Genomic DNA, 11,451 nt, shown 5'->3' on the forward strand with positions numbered 1-11,451 from the left:
CGAACAGTCACAAGCCATAACAAAAATGTTGGCTGTCCCTATTTTTGAAATCATCCAGCGTTTGTTTCACTCCCTTTCTGCCTCTGTGCTGCGGGCATTTTCGTCACTAACGCTGCAGCAGCCACGCGCCACCCACGGGGGCTTTTGAAAGAGGAGACTTGCTGAGTTGCAAGCAGCTGGGACTGTGGAATGCGTCTCTGGGGGATACACGCTGAGCCTGGCTCGGAACTTCCAAGAAAACTCAGCGTGAGGGAAGGGAAAACAGCACAATGACATGAAGCCTTTGCAGGGCCCGCTTCGGCATCACTGGACTGCCCGCCCGAAGCTCACATTCCAGCTGTACTGCAGTGACCCGATGTTCCAGTAAACAAGGAGGGGACAGGATGGACAGAAATCAGATCAGGCTACCTCAAGAGCTTTGAAATAGACACAGGAGGCCTGAGGTGGGGAGGCTGGGAATGATAGCCTTTGTGCACATCCTGAATCAGCAGGGTGGATTCACAACACCCATTGGATACACACACACACACACCCACTTCCAGTGGGGCTTGAACACCATTACTCAGATGCCCTAACCGTTCAAAGGTCAGATAGTGAAGAGCATCTCCCTTTGCACCCTCCCCAAAAACCCCAGATCACATGGGCGTGCAAAGGGTGAGGCAAGGGGGTGCTGACTCAGGCTGAGCCAGGCCCTTGACTAATGCTGTCCACTCTTTAAGCTCCGCTCCTGCCTCCTAAAACGACAGACGGAGCTGCACAGACAGACAGAGCCCTTCCGTTCATTTCTCCATTTGACTTCACAGGATCAAGCCACTGACTAATGATGCTAGCATTCCTGAGGTCCCCCTCCCTGCCTTGCTGCTGCTCCACCCCTACCCATTTTCTCCTCTTCCATTTCGGAAGGCAGCAGATGAGCCTAAGTAATGATCAGAGGGGCTTAGTCAAAGTATGAGGAAGCGCGTGCTGACTCACAGAGCAAAGCTCTGGAAGGTTCTTCTCAAGAGTGTCCTCCTGCCTGGGATAACTGAGGGCTTTGTAGCTCAGACAGCACGCATAACTTCTCTTTCCCATCTAAGCATGATATTCTGTATAGCTGTATTTTATATTCTGTGTTTTAAGTGACTCAAGACTTTATCATCTTCGTGCGGCACGACTGGTCACTAAACAGTGTGCTACTGGGAACAATTCCTGCACAAAGCCTTCAGTCAGAGCATGGGACCCACCTGCTGGACAATGGGCCTGTCAATCATCCTGCATGTCCCTCCCACTTTTCAAAGCCTTCCCTGCTTCTCGGATGATATTCTTGGCTGGGGCTGATTTATCTTCCCTTTTTACTGGTCTCGAGTTTTCATTCCTTCATTTCCCAACAGAATAGCCAAACTCAGGCAATAGCTACATCTCACTTTGGAGCAGGGAAAAGGCGGGTTTCAGATTTCCGTACGTAAACAGCTATATGACTCCTCCGCTTAGACTCCGAATGCTGCGTTCTGGCTGCCTTGGGGACTGTTTTTTTATTGCAGAGATTCAGTGTCCAGTGATTATTGTTAGCTTTGACTCACCAAATGGTCACACCCTAGTTTTTGGACAAGCAGAACAGCGTGAAAACGGATGACGTTTGCGTGAGTCTTCACGGCAATAGCGTCACGCCACTCCCTTCTGTCTCTTTGGTGTGCTCGAAGAACTACGCCTACATTTGACGATACTCGGTGCCACCCTACAAGGTTCTGGTCACCCTTTTTATTACTGAGGATACAAGGCTAGACTGGAATACGCCAAAGTGTTATCCAAACCCACGTCTATCTGATCCTCTGCAAAGCCAGCTTGCCTTACTCACCTGTGCCTTCCAAACTGCTGTCGTCTCAGCTGACCACCTCTGACCACCTTTTCACATCCACAGATTTGTCTGGCTCTTAATTTTTTTCCCCTCTTGGTTTCTGATTTTTGTTATTAATTGCACTTATTTTAAGCTAACGCATAAAACCATGAAAGCTGATTGTGCCGATGAGACGTCATGTTTTCATATAACCGGCTTTGACCATTTCTGACAGCAGCTGCCTTCCACCCTTCCCTCCCAAACACATGGGCTTGAGAAGCAGAACCTTCCTGGTGGTTTCTTATTTGCTGTGTGACTCGGGCTTTGCCTTCTGAACTTCTCAGCTACAGAACAATGTAATTATCCGAACCTTATCCTCTTGTCAGAAGGATTAAAACAAAATTATAGCCCTCCACATTCAGAGCAGGTAACTCTGTATGTGGTCGAGGTTGGGTCTGTTGCTGGAGGTTGATGCAGCCCTCTCCTTGGGAGAGAGCTAATCCTGGAACAAGGGGACTAACAGGAACGTCGGAGGTAAAACTCTCAGGCCTCCACCGAACCCAGCTTCTTCAATTTGGAAGGAACTGGGCTCAGAGAAGGTTGGCTGGCTTCTCCAAAGTCATACGCTTTATTGAATCTAACTGTCAGATGAGAAAATTAGTTGGATGGGGCAGTAGAAAGCCTTGGTTTTGAGTCAGACATGTGCAACTTGCCATTGTGGGGGCTTTAGGCATATGACTGACCTAGCTGTGCCTCACACACAGCATAGAGACAATGGGAGCTAGTTAGACAGGAACCGCATGTGGGGTGAGGTGGCATCCTTAGTGGGATAAGACACATCAGGTACCAAGGGAGCCTCAGTCACTGGCTAGGGTTCCCACTGGTTCATACTCTCATTAAGATGCCCCAGGACTGGTTAAAACAGGGGGAAACCAGTAGGAAAAAAATGAGCAGATTTTTACAGATATAATGAGCTTTGCCTGCATGCTGAAATAAAGGCGTTTCAAAGATGACTTTTGCTTTCCAGTCTCGTAATGACAGCACTACAACAGAGTTTGATGCATCGAGCTGGGATGCGGTTCTTAGTAAGTGAGAGACAGACCATGTGTGATTGAGGGTGGGGTGGGAGGAGTCAGGGAGGATGATCTTGAAGGTCTTTACGTGACCTTTTTAGAATACAGTCCAGAACAATTTCAAAATCGTCCTCATTTCTAGGCACAAATATATCTTGAGTTGGCTACACAAAGTGGGAGGTGTCTTTGAGGGCATGGCCAGTGTTCAGGCGCAACCCTGCAATGTTTATGAAATAAGGAGCACAGGCAAGTTTTGCAATGAACACTGAGTTCTAGCTTCTGGGTTTTTTTGTTTTTTTTCCCCTTGAAGATGAATATGGACAAGAGTGATGAGATACCGCACAGCAGGCTCAGCCCCGAACGATCCAATTACAGATTCCGAAATGAACCCGGGCACAGCATTTAGAGGCCTAAAATGGAAAGGCAGAGGAGACACAGTTCTGCAACCGAGCAAATAACTGAGTCCAGAATGTTCCCTGGGGAGAAGCAGGCTTAGAAAAACATTGTGTGGGGCAGTTTGCAAATGCTCCAGGGGAACTAGGGATGACTTCTAGGCATAATTAGTGGACTGAGGTTTGTTGTAGTCTGTTTTAAATTTATATGGAATGGTAAAGTATTGCTTATCATTCTGGAGATCTGGAAGTACAAGCTCAAGATACTAGCAGGTCTGGTATCTAGAGATCCAGTCTTTGCTGCCAGTGTGGAAACTCGCATACAATACTGTCCATAGGATAAGAGCACTGTTCTTTGCATGGAGGGAAAGAAGCAGAGAGAGCCCACTTGTACAAACCCCTTTTCACAGTGACGTCAGTCCCTTTATGAGACCATAGCTCCCGTAACCTCAGCGTCATACAGTGCTCCACACTAGCACACTGGGGATTGTTCTCACCTCAGGAAATCTAGAGAGGATTCACACTGTGGCCAAGCCTGGGAGAAGGGGGCGGGGGGAAGGGGACGACTACAGGATTGCATTTGCTATTATTCCAGATCCATTGGCAACCTGTACAACAGAGCATGGCGCCATCAGGAGAAGTAAAGTATGCAGCCCTGTTTAACAAACACAACTAAGAAATGTAGTCAGTGCTGTGAGTCGGGCCAGGCAAGATGGCTCAGCCAATAAGGGCACTTGCCACCAAGCCTGACAACATGAATGTGGTCCACAGGGACCACATGATGGAAATAGAGAACTGTTTCTCAAAAATTGTCCTCTGATTACCACATGCAAACTGTGGCACAGGTGTGCTTGCACACACACACACACACACACACACACACACACACACACACACACGCAAATAAATAATATAATGAAAACTTTGAAACACAACAAGATTCTTTTTTAAAATATTTTTTTATTTACAGAGTATTCTGCCTGCATGTGTGCCTGCAGGCCAGAAGAGGGCACCAGATCTCACTATAGATGGTCGTGAGCCATCATATGGGTTGCTGGGAATTGAACTCAGGACCTTTGGGAGAACAGACAGTGCTCTAAACCTCTGAGCCATCTCTCCAGCCCCCCCCACAACAAGATTCTTAAGATTGAGGCCAAGTTTTGGGGGTTTTGGTTTGGAGGTTTGTTTTTAATTGTTTAAGAATGTGTGCCAGGTTTGGTGCTGCATACTTTCAATCCCAGCATTCTGGAGGCAAAGGCAGGTGGATCTCTGAGTTAAATGCTAGCCCAGTTCATATAGATTGAGTTCCAGGACAGCTGGAGCCCCACAGAGAAGCCCTGTCTAAAAGCAAAACCAAAACAAACAAAAACAAAAACAAAACCCAAACAGACTTTATACACACAGGTAATGCATTCCGATCAAGTCCGTTCCCCTTTCCCGCCAACACAGAGCTTCTCTCACATCTTCCTACCCAGCCCACTTGGTGCCGCCTACACATGAAGAGATGTAGCAGCATCTGCTCGAGCAAGCTAGCCTGTCAGAGGCTAAATCCCCGAGGAGAATAGACTTTGCAGTCCCTAGCTGTCATCAGTTGGTTCCACACATAAGGGTGGGACGTCATAGGCCCCTCCCCTCCCCACACTAGAATTTTGGCTGGTTTGGTCTCATGTGGGTCGTGTGCACACAGTCAAAGCAGCAGAGAGGCCGCCGTGTCATGCCTCTCTACAAATGGCCACTACATTCAGCTCTTAGCTTTTCTACACACACTTCCCTTGATGACCTCTGAGCCTTGGGGAAAGGGGATGTGATACAGCTGTCCTATTTAGAGGTAAAAACTCTACAATCTTGTTCTTTGCGTATTGACCAAATGCAGGTATCTTTATTTTTTTAAATAAAGATTTATTTGCTTATCATATATACACAGTGTTTTGCCTGCATGTATGCCCAGAAGAGGACACCAGATCTCATTATAGATGGTTGTGAGCTACCATGTGGTTGCTGGGAATTGAACTCAGGACCTTTGGAAGAGCAGCCAGTGCTTTTAACCTCTGAGCCATCTCTCCAGCCCTGCAGGTATCTTTATTAATTGCATCGACTGAAGGAAAAAGCTTCTCTAATAAGTATTGAAAGATATACTTCTCTATGGGTAAAAAGATAAGAACTAGAAAGATGGCTCCCAGTTAAGAGCATATGTTGATTTTCCAGAGGATGCAAGTTTGTTTCCTAACACCCATGTCAGGGGGCCCCAAACCATCAGTAACTTCAGCTCCAGGGGATCTAATGCTCTCTCTGGGCCTTGTTGGACATGGTGTTGTATAACGAGCCAGCGGGGCTACCATGGTGGCCCGTGTCAAGGTACACCCCCTGAGAAATTACACACCATACAACAGACCTGGTATAAAAGAGACTTATTGTGCAAAGGGAGGGGTGTGGGTCTAGAGAAAGGTTAGGGTCAGAGAGTGAGGCATGAGGGCAGAGAGAGGAGAGAGAAAGAAAGGGAGAGAGAAACAATGAGAAGAGAGAGAAAGAGAATGTGGGAACGGAGGGAAGCTGAACAGACAGGGACAGAGGGAACTGGAGATAACTGGTGGTCCTTATATTCAGCAGCAGCAGGCACACTTGGCTGCAGCAGGTGATGCCATAAGATGTTGGTGGTACCCTGAAGGCCCCTGAAGGCAGGCCAGCTGAATCACCAGTAAGCTGACACATAGTACTCAAGTGTACAAGCATACACAGACACACAGATGCATACTTATATATACTATATACTAGTATATATATATATGGAACAACTTGTTACTATGTCTATATAACAGATTGAAAGCATATTAGATTATTCCCTAAGGCTATGGCCTAGCTAGTCACTGGTCTTACCAGTTAGCAGTATGAGGCATGAGTTCCATTTTGTGGGTCAGGCGTTAAGTCTAATCAACAAGTGGCTGTTTGTTCTCATAACATTCATGCCATTACTGCACTCATGTGCCTATCTTTCCGAGCCAGTTGTCATTCACTGAATAAAACTGCTGATCGTTTCTCTCCACTAGTAGCATGTTTAGTACCATTCGCACTATTAAAGAAAGTCGACAAGGATGAAAATTCCAGATTAGCATCGCCTTGATTTATCCATGTCCTAATAGGTGGTGTCTTTGGCAATAGGGTCTTACCATCGAGTTCTGAAGGGTCACCAAGCTGTGATGTTTGGGGAATCTATAGTACCCCTCTAACAAACAAGTCAAAAAAGGTAACTTATACCTGGCACTGAATTTTTATTTGATAGTTTACGATGTCTGGAGGAAATGTTGTCCTTCCATTATAGAGGTTTTTTTTTTAAATCAAATGTCCCATATATATATGTGTGTGTGTGTGTGTGTGTGTGTGTGTGTGTGTGTGTTGTACACATCTTAGGAAACTTCTGCAATAGGAGGTTTTCATCAAAGGTCTTTAGTGTTAGTTACCACACACACACACACACACACACACACACACACAGACACACACACACACACACACACACACACACACACAGACACACACACACACACACACACACACAGTCTCCTCTACCCTGCTCTCCAGTTCCCTACCGCATTAAACTCTTCCTCTCCCCTCTTCATGTCATTTACATTCTATCCCCTTAACTTGAACACACACACACACACACACACACACACACACACACACACACTCATGGCTCCCTAATAATTTCCTGCCTTCTATGGGTACTCCAATTTAAACAAAAGAATATGAAGATTCAAATTAGCTGGGCACAGTGATGCACGCCTGAAATCCCAGCACTAGGGGAGACAGAGGCAGGCAGATCTCTGTGAGTTCAAGGCCAGCCTGGTCTACAAAGCGAGTCCAGGACAGCCAATGCAAAATAGAGAAACCCTGTCTCAAAAACCAAAAAGATTCAAACCTACCACCCACATATCAGAGAACACTTGTGGCAGTTGTCTTTCTTGGTCTGGGTTACCTCACTCAGAATGATTCTTTCTAGCTTTATCCATCCACCTGCAAATTTCATAATTTAATTTTTCTTTACAGCTGAATAGTATTCCATCATGTATATGTACCACATTTTCATTACTCACTAGGCCATTGATGGACATCTAGGTTATTTCCATTTCCTGGCTATTGTGAATACAGCAACAATGATCATGGGTGAGCAAATACATTAGCACTAGGATACAGTGTGTTGGGACTATGCCCAGAACTGCTATAGCTGGTTCATATGGTAGATCTATTTGTATATTTTTAAAAAGCAGGCCCATTTTCCCCCATTGTGGCCACATCAGTTTGTATTCCTAGCAACAGTAAATAAGTGTTTCCATTTCCCCACATCCATGCTAGCATTTGTTGTAATTTTTAAAAATCTTAGTCAATCTGGCTGGAATACAAGGAAATATCAGAGCAGTTTTAATTTGCATTTTCCTGATGACTAAGGGTGTTAAACAACAACAATAACAAAAATACATTGTAGACATTTGTATTTTTTTTTCTTTCCAGAATACTCTTTAATTCTTTGCCCAATTTTTAAATGGGTCGTTTGTTTTCTTAGCGTTTGCAGAGGACAAAATTTGTGTCACATTGTATTCTAGTGACTGATGTAGAGAGTGCATTAAATATATTTAATTAATAAATTGGTAACTTGGTCTCCCTTCTACGATGAAAGCAAAGTACTCAACACAGAAGATATTGGAGCAATAGCTCCTCGGCAGAACCATGTAAAATTTGTTCAAGTATCTTTGGACATGATTTATTTAGACATTTTCTTAAGTTTGTTCTAGTCATTTGCTGGCACCGTTGAAGAAAGGTTTAGGTGAGGTAGCCTTGCTAAAGGAAGTATGACACGTGACGGGGAGGGGATGGACTTGGAGATTAAAAGCCTCAAACCACTTCCGGTTTACTCTCCCCGCTTCACATAGGAGGTTCAAGAAATGAGCTCCCCACTTCCGGCTCTGCTCCGTACCTACCCCTTACTGCCGTAGCTTTCTGCCCAAACCAACCCTTCCTTCTGTAAGTTCCTTCATGTCACGTTGTTTTGTCACAGCAGCAGAAAAGCAGCTACTGCACCCTAGTGTCATGCGCACTAAACACATTAGCTGTGGGACGTAGCTGGATCTGATCTCCACATCAGATCGGAAAAAGAACAGGGGAAATGAGCTGCCCAGTAGGGAAAGTAACCATGGAAACCTTGGTTTTCTCCTCTAATCTGTAGTCAGAAAATCTTCTTGGAGAAAGATGAGTGTTTTTGGTTTTATCAGAGCCTCCATTCCAGGTTGTTGGCCTTGAACTCAATATGCAGTCAAGGATGATGCGAAGTTCTGATTGTCCAGGCGCCATTTTACAAGCAGGGTTACAGGCATGTACCACACGCTCCATTTACATGGCATTGGTGATCTGACCAGAGGTCTTGTGTGTGCCAAACATGCTCTCTACCCACTGAGCTGCATCTCCAGACTCTCGGGCAAAGTTAATTTTGTACTGCCACCGTCACTGGATACAGATCACTAAAGAATGTTCCATCTGCCCTCCTGTGTCCACTATGACCACAAACCATAGGATGATCAAAGCTTCATTCCTCTTTCCTGAGCAAACAGACAGTCCACACTTTGCCCTCTTTGAAATTGAACATGAGTTCAAATCAATGGAGTATAAGTAGAGATGACTCCTGCCATTTCTGGCCTGTGATAAAAGGTCTCCTCTCCCATGCTCTTTCTCCCACATGCTGAAGGCTGAGGATCAGGGTAGCGATGGCAGCCATGAGATAGAAGAGGGCAAAGCCTACCACGCCCCAGTCTCCCCATCCCTTGACTCATTTGATGCAATGACAGAAACCAACTTCATTGGATTGAGCTGTTAGAGCACCTCACACAGCTGATGCCTTCTTCCTCTGTTGGTTTGGTGGGGTTGGTTTGTTTTGCCTCTGCTTTTTGTTCTCTGGAGTGATAAAGGTGTGTGTGTGTGTGTGTGAGAGAGAGAGAGAGAGAGAGAGAGAGAGAGAGAGAGAGAGAGAGAGAGAGAGAGGATGTGACATGGTCTGGAGAAATAGTTGCCTAGGTAAAGGCAGAACTCTCAAGTGGCTTTGGTGGCTTCCTGCTTTAGGTGCCCGTCTTAGAACGGGCAGATATGAAGCTTTGCCACAGTGGGCAGCTGCACTGTCCTGCCACATTCCTCCTTTGCAGCCTCTTACCCTTCCCAGAACACCAGCTCTTCTGCCATCTTCACAGCTGACAGAAGGTGGCGAAGGAGGGCCGGGATGCCAGCTGTTTTTGTTTGTTTGTTTGGTTGGTTGGTTGTTGGTTGGCTGGTTCAGTTTGGTTTTTTTGGACTATAATCCTGGGCCTTCGCCCCTTGTTCTTTTAGTGTCTTCTGCTTCTCTCGTCTCCTATAGATGACCAGAACCCTCACCTAGAAATGATGGTGTGAGGAATCAAGGCAGAGGCCACACACAGGCAAGCAAAGTGTTGTCATGTAGGTCACTGAGGTGCTGCTCTGATCTCCTTCCTTTCTTCTCCATCTTACTTAGATGGTCTTTGTTCCGGGTCCTCTCCGCTCATTTGTGAGGCGTCATTGCTTCCTAGCATCTTCTGTCACATCTTGCCCCCGTACATCTGTACGGAATCCTAAGAGTTTGCCTTTTCTCTTCTTGGTAACCAAGCCTTTCCCTTTTCATACCAAACTAAAGCCTCTCTTTCCCTGAGATGCCGAGGAAGCTGATTGCTCTATTGTACTTGAGCTAAGTTTTGGAACAAGCAGACTTAATGACCACCGTTCTATCTTCAGGACTGGGAGCCGGCGCTACGATGTGGTGCCTCCCCCTAATCAGCACTTCTTGGGAGTCCCACTCCCGCAGGGCCTATATATATATATATATATCCTCTAACATCTGCCCTCCTCTTTCTCTGCAAAAAGAGAACTTTGGAGCCATCTAAAAACTGTGTGTGACAGATGTCTTTCCCCAGATGGGCTGGCAATGAGGCTAAGTTCTCGCTATCGCTGTCAAGCAGTGACCCATCATTTCAGATTGGGGGTGTTGGGGGGGGAAGACACCATGCTAAGCAGAGTACTCAGACAGGAGTTCCTACTCCTGGCACTCCATTCGAGTCATAGACAGCCAAATTTTACATCTTCACTTGAGAGGAAAATACAAGTCTGTCACCTTCAGGGTTTTCTATCACTTATAACTAACCCTGCTTGGTACTTTCACCTTCTGATAGTAACAGCCAGCATCCCTTCCTTCTTGCCCCTCCTACTTTGTAATTTGTTTCCTTTAGAATAATGCACTCAATAGCTGGCATCTGAGTTGTCATCCTATCCAGCCTTTCACAGTGAGGAAACTGAAGACTCCAGCAACGGGAAGGAGCTGGATTCAGCAGACCTAAGCCTTGGACCCAAACCCATCTCTTCACACTCTGGTCCTGAGCTTTCAAAGCAGACCAGACCCTTCTTGGAATCTTCCTGCAAGCACACAGTTTCTTTTCTTCTAGATCAGTCGATGCACAAGTAAAATAGCATCTATTCTTTATGAAATTCAGAGCTTGTAAACAAACAGGAAGATCATAGCTTTAAATTGTTTTGTTTTGTTTATTCCCCCACTGGTGTGAAAAGCAATTCCATTACCAGCTTTCTGCACCATTTGATTTCTTCTTCCTCTCACAATTCTACTCCCTAGGGAGGTCTCCAGGCCTGGAGAGTCTAAGCAGGACTCAGCCACCGGCCTGCAGTTGTCCAAAGACAGGAGTGGCCACTAGGCTGCTGTTAGTTGTTCATGGGTTGGATAGTTCCTGAGAGATGAAGGTCCTTGACAGGCCCTGGCTTCCCTCCCTAGCCTTCCAGAACACCCCAGGGTATCCTCTAGCTGAGGTGACGCAGACCTCATGCTGGCTCTCTCATGTCCAATCTCTGCAGAGAGTCAGCACCCCTTCCTCCCATGGTAAAAAGTGGGTTCCTCACCCGGCCTGAATGGCGTAATAGAAGGCAAGCTAGTTAGGAAAGAAAGCCAGCTATGACTTTCCCTCTGTGCAAAGAAGGTGATGAACATTCTGAGCACAGTGCCTTGTGGGACAGTCACAATCACAGGAACTAATAACCTGCGGCTATAAACCTCGCTCTGCTCGGTCACTCTACTGAATTCCTGCCACATGGGCACTGAGCTCTGAGCACAGCAGGC

This window comes from Acomys minous, assembly GCF_964271855.1.
Source record: "Acomys minous genome assembly, chromosome: 1".
Taxonomy (NCBI): Eukaryota; Metazoa; Chordata; class Mammalia; order Rodentia; family Muridae; genus Acomys; species Acomys minous.